A 10,000-nucleotide genomic window follows, 5' to 3' on the forward strand; every position below is an offset into this window, starting at 1 on the left:
GAGTCTGTTCACTCACACACTCCCCGTTTGGGAGTCAGTAATGCAGATTGGTTGAAATGTTGATCTTCAGTGATGGTCAGACATGTACACAGAAGCTCTGCTCACTTGTTAATACAGCTGGATATACACATGACATACAGATGTGTCGTGGAAGTTGTGTTTAAGACGGAAAGATGACAGAAAACAGATCAGATGGAGATGCTTCTTCACAAAAGAGCTGGAGATGTCCGAGTGTGTGTGAAATATTCCTGATCAGACTCTGTAGATGAAGATCTGAGTGTTTATATCACCGCTGAACCGTCCACTCCATCACAGCTTTAATAAAAGAAGCCAGAACAGGTCTGCAGCGGGAGATCACACACACACACACACACACACACACACACACACACAGACAGACACACACACACACACACACACCGACCGCAGAAACATGTTTAAACAAGAGCCGACGGCCAGAAAACACACACTACTGTTCCTCAGCAGAGCAGGGTGTCGGAGTTCAGCAACAGCTGGACAACAGGATTATATTAAAACCACAGACACACACACACACACACACACACACACACACACACACACACACATGCTTTCAGAAAACACTGAGCAACTGAAGTGAACATCAGACAGAAATAAACCACAATACAGACCAAGACGCTCATCTGGAGCTGTGATGGAGGACACAGACACCCAGAACACCCTAACCATCCCGTACACCCTGGAAGCTGCTTAGATAATCCTAGCAACCACCCGAAACCCATTAGCAACTGGCCACAACACCCTAATGCAGGGCTCACCAGTCTCGGTTCTGGAGGGTGGTGTCCTGCAGGGTTCAGCTCCAACTGGCCTCAGCACACCTGCCTGGGTGATACGAGTATATCGAGTAAGAGCTCCATCAGCTGTTCAGGTGTGTCTGATTAGGGTTGGAGCTGAAATCTGCAGGACACCGGACCTCCTGGAACCAGTTTGGTGACCCCTGATCTAATGCAACTGTCATAGCAAAAGTCCATAACACACTAGCAACAGACACACCTGACCTTTCAGAACACCCTAACAACCATTCAGAACACCCTAACAATCACCCAGAACACCCTAACAACCACACAGAACACCCTAACAACCACACAGAACACCCTAACAACCACACAGAACACCCTAACAATCACCCAGAACACCCTAACAGCCACTCAGAACACCCTATCAACCACATAGAACACCCTAACAACCATTTAGAACACCCTAACAACTATCCAGAACACCCTAACAACCATCCAGAACATCCTAGCAACAAGCCAGGACCCAGTAGCACACAGATCACCCAGAACAGCTTAGCAACTAGCCTCAACACCCTGGCAACTAAACAGATCACCCTAGCAACCACCCAAAACACATTAGCAACTGTCTACAACAACCTAGCAACCAACCCACCCAGTAGACCCTAGCAACATGCTGGAATACTTTAGCAACCACCCAAAATACTCTAGCAACCATTCAGAACACCCTAACAGCCCTCCAGAACACCCTAACAACCACCCAGCACACCCTAACAACCCCCAGAATACCCTAACAGCCATCCAGAACACCCTAGCAACCACCCAGCACACCCTAACAACCCCCTAGAATACCCTAACAGCCATCCAGAACACCCTAACAACCACCCAGAACCATACCAAACCAAGACATAAGAGCAACTGACATCATCATCCTAACAACCACATAGATCACCCAGAATACCTTAGCAACTAGCATCAACACCCTGGCAACAGCACAGATCAGCCTAGAAACCACTCACAACACATTAGCAACTGTCCACCACACCCTAGCAACCAAAATACCCAGTAGACCCTAGCAACATGGCGGAATACCTCAGCAACCATCCAAACCACCTTAGTAACCAGCCATTTGACACTTTCCCCCTACACAGTAAGACTGAGCTGCGTATTACTGTAACGTAACTTTCCTAAATTAATAATTAACTTTAAATGGAATTGAAATGTTTAGTGTTCCGACATCAACATGTGCGAGATGCGCAATATAGTAACGCATCACCGTAATTCATTTGTTAATGTACTACCAATATGACCAGTCTAACTACAGCCTGAGTATAATCTGTGCAGAACTCCGCTATTAAACCCTCAATGATCATGAATCATTAATGCAGACGACAGCGTAACAGAGGGGAACTGTCATTAATGATCTTCATCCTTCTACGCAGATCAGGATTGTAAAACTGGGTGGGATAAGAGCAGCGGGTCTGATGGTGTGTTTATGAGCTGACGTGTAAATAAAGCTCTGAGTGTTCTCATAAACTCATCTAAACGCTCTGCTCCGTCCACTGCGCTCCCTGAAGATCCGCCATTACCCTCATCATTACATTTACAGCCCAGCGCAGTTTAACATCAGCACTTTAATCCCGCAGTTATTCTCCATCATTAGTGAACATATGCTGCAAAACACAACGGCAGAGCTCTCAGCAGCCAATCAGACGCTGCGCTCGCTCCAATATTCATGAGCATCAACACTGTATTCTCCACTCCTGCAATGCTCCAGTGTAAAGTTTCCTTCATATTAGTGATCAGCTGAGCGGGAGTCAAACACACACACACACACACACACACACACCACTGTCATCAGTACAGTTATTACCCAGAATGCACTGGAAGCGGAGAGTGTGTACACGTGTCGTGCCGCTAATCAGCGCTAATGATGCTCCAGATCAAAGCTAGCTGAGCGCAGCCTCTCTGAACTCATTACTGCTGTTAATCAGCTGATCATCATCAGCAGCAGATCTCAGTCCGGCCGCTAAAGCATCAGCAGCGCCTCCGCTAATCGCCAGATCCTGTCAGGCCTTTGTTTCAGAAGCTAATGTGGGTCGGCTGCTTCAAAGACATGCTAATGGGCTGCGCGCGGATGTCAAGAGACCAATTACACTAGCGAGCGGCGTCGCGGATCAGGCCGAATCCAGCAGCGCAGTAATCCAGCGTATCCAGCGTCAGGAGGGTACAGCGCTACACCTGCTGCCCTCATCAGCAGATCGCTAGGGTGCTCTCAGCGGCTGCTAAGGTGCTCTGAGGGGTTACTATTGTGCACAGAGCGGTTGCTAGGGTACTCCAATTATTGCTTGCACTAGTTACTCTGGTGATTTGAGTGGTTGCAACAGTGTTTGCAGTGGTTACTAGAGTGTTCACAATAGTTGCATGGGTGCTTTGAGTGGTTGCTAGGTTGTGAGAGTGGTTGCTATGCTGTAAGTTGCAGTGGTTACTAGGGTCTTTGCATGATTTGCTGGGGTACTTTGATTGGTTGCTAGGTTGCTATTGTGTTTGCAGTGGTTGCTAGGTTCTTCACAATGGTTGCTAGGGTGCTTTGAGTGGTCGGTGCGTCCATAGAGGAATAGATGGACGCCGGTAACAGAATGGAATAGAGAGGGTGCGTCCGCAACACCTCCCTCACCACTCGCATCCTCACTTATGAAGATCTGAGAACTCACTGGTGTGGTTGCTAGGGTTCGCTGAGTGGTTGTTAAGTTGCTTATATTAGTCTGATGTGAACATTTTCCGCCTATACCCTCACTCTCACAGTGCATTATGGGTATTCTCCAGCCATTGAGTGTACATCAGTTGTACACTAGATATTGCAGTGCATTGTGGGAATGATTGAGTGCACCTCAGAATATCCACTACAGTTTTGGACACCATAATGACTGCTCCCCTAAATAGTGCACTTTTAAGGGTATATACACACTCCTGCAGAAACACACACACACACACACACACACACACACACACACACACACTCCTGCAGTCTTCAGCTGTAATCAGTGGTGTGTGATGGATGTTTGTAGCTTCTACAGTAGTGAGTGGTGTTTGGTGTATTCGGTGGTCACTCAGTAGTGCTCTTCTCCATCTGATTATACAGCTCCTGCCCCTGAGCACTGCTGGACTCTCCAGGAAACACCAGAAAGGTTTGCTTCCTTTAGTTCTTTGTTCTTCATGTGTGTGCTTGTAGTTTGTTTCTTGTATGTTCTGCAGACGCCTCCTATATAAAACAGCAGCTCAGCCGCGTGCTCAACACTGATCCTCAGCTCTCACGCTCTGCATATTTCTGCAGGATGGTGAACAGCTGTACATCACTCTGCAGGGTTTAAACAGAGATATTATTTCAACAGTGATGTTGTTCCCTGTTCTGACAGCGATCAGAGGACTGCAGCACACGTGAGACGTCTATCAGAAGCCTTCACAGCATCAAAAACAGCCTTTAATGATCAGCAGCCTGAATCAAATGTCAGTGTGTGCAGCGTGTGGACTGTTGACGGACTAATTAAAGATGTTAAATGAGTAAAACGCTTAGTTTGCATCTGCATCTGGAAGATGACTGATAGCACTAACCTTTCGCAAATTAGAACACAGAGAAACTGCTTCAGTCTCAGCAGAAACGGCAGCTTACAAACCAAAGAACACAGTGTGAAGAAGCCGGATAATACTGCATCGATTATTTACTGTGGTGATTCTACAGTCGCTATGATAACACAACAACTCCAGCAATATGAACAAATGAGCCAGCACTGTAAAGGCGAGAGTACACTACAGTATTTACTCCAGTTGATGAGTTCACTATAGTAGACACTGCAGTCCGCTGTAAACACACAGTATAAGACGCTTTATCTGCTTCAACAACACTATAAGCAGATCATGTTTCATGTAATCTCTATATTTATTTCCCTGTGCTGTGTTTTACCAGCTGTGGCTTATATGAGGAGTAATAATGTTCTGTTGATCATCTGTGCTGGCCTCGCTTGTAATACAATTAAAGATGTACAGTTTTGACTAACGTATAATACGTCTGTGTCTGCTCTTCAGTCACACCCACAGGAGCTCTGCATGTCCTGAAGACTCGCATGTGCTGTCCTCAGGCCAGGAGCCGCTGTATGCGTGTGTGAAGAGAAACAGTCAGGGAACAGCGCCCTCTCTGGGCCACAGACAGCAGGACAGCGCAGGAACTGCAGACAGAGTTACTGTAATTACAGGATGATTATTCACTGAGAGCATAACTTCTCCTGTTATTTAGATCATTAAAGGAGTAATTGTGTTTTACTGAAGACATTATATTGATCAAGACAGGCCTGCTTAGGAAACATTGACCCGAGTCAGACATTACTGACATTACACAGGTAAAGGCAGATTATTCACCATGCGGTGACATTTAAAAAATTCACTCATTTTCTTCTTAGCTTAGTCCCTTTATTAATCCAGGGTCGCCACAGTGGAATGAACCGCCAACTTATCCAGCATGTTTTTACACAGCAGATGCCCTTCCAGCCGCAACCCATCTCTGGGAAACATCCACACACACTCATACACTACGGTCAATTTAGCCTACCCAGTTCCCCTATAGCACATGTGTTTGGACTGTGGGGGAAACTTCTTCAGCTTAAAGTGGCATTTAATTAGGGTAATTGGGTAAATCAGGTGAAATATTGTCCTACAGTGGTTTGTTCTGTAGGAAATCCTAATTATGAAGGGATAATAATATTGACCATCCACTGCTTTAAATGTAAAAACTGCTTTTATTCCAGCTACACTAAAAGAAAGAAAAACACTACAGGAAATACTGTGAAACATGTTCCAGCTCAGTTAAACAGCTCAAGGGTTTTCTGTATCCTCACACTGAACAGCTGATGTGTTAGAGTACTGCCAGACTCCTGCTCGCCTGCTCTGGATAAAACTGACCTCCTCAGCAGGGCACTAGGGTGTTCTGCTGCTCTGACTGGTTGCTAAGGTGGCTAGAGTTGTTGCTAGGGTGCTGCCAATTGTTTCTAGGGTGCTCAGCGTGGTTACTATGGTGTTGTCATTAATAGAATGCCCTGAATGGTTGCTGGGGTGACTGGAGTAGTTGCTAGGGTGCTTTCAGTTGTTGCTAGAGTGCTCAGAGTGGTTGCTAGGGTTTTCCCATTGGTTGATAGGGTGCTCTGAGTGGTTACTAGGGCGTTACAAGTTTTCTCACATTAGTTGCTAAGATGCTTACATTGGTTACTCGGATGCTTCAAGCTATTACTACACTGTAAAACCCAGAAAGTTAAGGCAACTCAAACCGTTTGAGGAAACCGACTGCTGCAAACCCTTTGAGTTAAACTAATCTAGATGAGTACTGTGAACTTGCTCCATTTAAGTTGAAGTAACAAGGTATTTAACTCACCTTCAACACTGAGTTCAAAACTCTTTTCAGGTGAGTGGAGTTTACTTTCAGTACATTTTGAGTTGACCACACTCATTTCATTTAACACAGTGGACTGTTGGGTTTTACAGTGCATGGTGCTCGTAGTGGCTGTTAAGGTGCTTTGAGTGGTTGCTAGGGTGACCTGAGTAGTCACTAGTATGCTGCCAGTTATTGCTAGAGTGTTGCCATGTGGTTTGTTGTGGGTGTGTCTGTATTTTCAGGCATTATTGAGGATTACCCTTCAGTGCTGAGAGTTTCATTCAGACTCCAGCAAAGGGAATGCAGTAATTCACAACTAGAGGCCCGCTCACCTGCTCACCTATTCACCTGCTCACCCGCTCATCTGCTCACCCGCTCATCTGCTCACCTGCTCATCTGCTCACCCGCTCACCTGCTCATCTGCTCACCCGCTTATCTGCTCACCCGATCATCTGCTCATCTGCTCACCCGCTTATCTGCTCACCCGATCATCTGCTCATCTGCTCACCCGCTTATCTGCTCACCCGATCATCTGCTCACCCGATCATCTGCTCATCTGCTCACCCGCTCATCTGCTCACCTGCTCACCCACTCATCTGCTCATCTGCTCACCCACTCACCCGGTCATCTGCTCACCCGCTCACCTGCTCACCCGGTCATCTGCTCACCTGCTCACCCGCTCACCTGCTCACCCGCTCATCCACTCACCTGCCTACCCACTAATCTGCTCATCTGCTCTGGATGAACCTGGAGACACACAATAGCATTTACCTGATCTTACACTGCTCTGTGATTAGCATCTCTCCATAGTTAATCGCAGTAAACAGCATTAGCGCTGGCTGTGTTCCTCCATACAGACAGAGAGATCCATCAGGATCTGAGATGATTGCTCCTGCATCTGCTGCTGCTGTACCTCCTCCATTACAGATGAAGAGCGGCTAAACAACAATCCATATCACTCAACTACTGCTGTTTATAGAGTAAACCAGCCACTGTGTGTGTGTGTGTGTGTGTGTGTGTGTGTGTGTGTGTGTGTGTGTGTGTGTGTGTGCTGTGATGGCTCTGTTATTTATGTGTGTGACTGATGGCCGAATGGCTCCTGAAGGCCGCGCTGTACTTTATGAGCGTCCGCCTGTGGTTTATTTCTCTTCGATTTTAACATGATGCCAGCCGACGCTCTTAATGACGGAGCCGCTGAGTTATGCACAGACGCCGATACCGCCATAAACCACCGACACACACTCTCTTCACAAAGTCACTGAACTCTCCGGCAGAAATGACCCACCAGTTCTGCACTAAACTCAAAGTGTGTGTGAGTGTGTGTGTGCGTGCGTGCGCATGCGTGTGTGTGTGTGAGCTCCATTTCAGACTCCGGGTTAAATTATTAACCACAGTATAGTCTAGATGTGTGTGTGTGTGTGTGTGTGTGTGTGTGTGTGTGTGTGTGTGTGTGTGTGTGTGTGTGTGTGTGTGTTTGTGTGTGTGTTTKTGTGTGTGTGTGTGTGTGTGTGTGTGTGTGTGTGTGTGTGTGTGTGTGTGTGTGTGTGTGTGTGTTTAATCATTAACTACAGTATAGTCTAGATGTAGTGATGAGTTCAGCACACACTCTGCCTTCAACACAATATTAAAACACAGTAAAACATCACAGATATCAAATCTGTCTGAAGTTAATTGACCAGCTGATGCCAGAACAACAGCAGACTGACATCTAGCATTGGCCTGTGGTCAGTTCTGATGTCATAGATATGGATTGGATGTTCTGACATCAGGTTGATGGGATATAATCTACTCTGCAGGTGACAGGATCCCGCTTCCCGCTGTGGAGTAAATACATCATTATTTTTAAAGATGAAGTTTGTTTTGAATGAACTAGTTCCTCTCCTCTCTCTACAGATGAGTGTGAGACTCAGTGTGTGTGTGTGTGTATGTGTGTGTGTGTGTTTGATGCTAATAAACCTGATCAAACGTGTGTGTGAAGTGCAGGAACGCAGCTCTGAGCCCCGGCGGACACACGTTTCCCACGCTGCCGTATTTATATCACACACTTTTATCTGCTCGTCCTACACACTTAAATATGATTCACACAACGCGGAGAATAAGCCAATAATTCTCATCAGACACGACACCGTCTGACCGCATTAATATAAGAGCCGGCGTGACCCGCTGCTCCGTTTATTAATACTCATCTGCAGGAGAGTCCAATATGCAGAGCGCTGAGGTCCCGTCCCTCACACTTACTGGACCTTCATATGACAGACCGCCTTACATCTGCATATCCACGTGTGTGTGTGTGTGTGTGTGTGTGTGTGTGTGTGTGTGTGTGTGTGTGTGTGTGTTCATTTTATTAGTATAAAATTACTTCAAATATATATATATATATATATATATACATGTGGTATAGGGCAGCTTGGTGGTGTCGCACTGTGGCCTCACAGCAAAAAGGTCTCTGGTTCGAGTCTCGGCTGGGTCAGTGTGTGTTTCTGTGTGGAGTTTGCATGTTCTCCCCGTGTTGGTGTGGGTTTCCTCCGGGTGCTCCGGTTTCCCCCACAGTCCAAACACATGCGCTATAGGGGAACTGATCAACTACACTGGCCGTAGTGTATGAGTGTGTGTGTGTATGTGTGTGTGTGTGTGTGTGTGTGTGTGTGTGTGTGTGTGTGTGTGTGTGTGTTTGTATGTGTGTGTGAGTGTGTGTGTATGTGTGTGTGAGTGAATGAGTGTGTATGGGTGTTTCCCTCTACTGGGTTGCAGCCAGATTTGTGATATTTTGCATCTCCTGAAGCAGTAAAATCTTTTGACCAGCAGGTGGCAGTGTGCTGAAACTGCTCACATGAACTCAGCTCATGGTGTTTATGAGACGCACTAAATCTGGTGCAAATATGTTGAACCGTTTCAGAGATTGATATCTATTTGCGTGCGCTGTTGGGTGAATTAGCGAATTATTGATCAGGTTCAATCAGTTCTTTCATTAGTTCCTGACATTTGTAAGCACAATATCAAGAGGGATATCCTGAGTGAAGCTGAGTGTGTTCGTCATCAGAGGATGTGTGTGTGTGTGTGTCAGTGATGAAGATGATGATGAAGAAGAGTTTCAGATGGAGATCTCACACTCCTCACGTTCAGTCTTCATCTTGATGTTCACCAGCATGGAGCACGCCACACTCTGACCTAGACTTTACTGTAGGAATGTAGGGATGGTAAGAGAACAGTGGGATGAAGGGGAATAAACAGAGAGCAGGTGGGTAGGTAGATCAGACATTCCACGATGATGCCCAGAGACTCAGATTGGGGAGACTGTCTGTAATATTTTGGGAGAGTTATTGCATCCTCCGCTTTAACCTATGAGTGAAGAGAGGGTTATAGGATTGTGCATGGGAAGCGAGGGAGGGAGGGTGTGTTCAAAAGAACGAGAAGAAGAGTGCTAGACGGCTGGTCCACCTTAAGTGAGGTGAGGTTCCTCCGCCAAACCATTGTTTACAAGTTAACTCCAAAATACTGAACATCCTCTTCAATGATGATGATGGAGATGGAGATGATGGAGATGGTGGAGATGGAGATGATGGAGATGAAGATGATGGAGATGATGGAGATGAAGATGATGGAGATGATGGAGATGATGGAGATGATGGAGATGATGGAGATGGAGATGATGGAGATGATGGAGATGGAGATGATGGAGATGAAGATGATGGAGATGAAGTGAATCAGTGTTAAGTTCTGAATGAATCAGTAGTGAGTTCTGAATGAATCAGTGTTGAGTTCTGAATGAATCAGTGTTGAGTTCTGAATGAATCAGTAGTGAGTTCTG

Source organism: Danio rerio, chromosome 7, assembly GCF_049306965.1.
Source record: "Danio rerio strain Tuebingen ecotype United States chromosome 7, GRCz12tu, whole genome shotgun sequence".
Classification (NCBI taxonomy): Eukaryota; Metazoa; Chordata; class Actinopteri; order Cypriniformes; family Danionidae; genus Danio; species Danio rerio.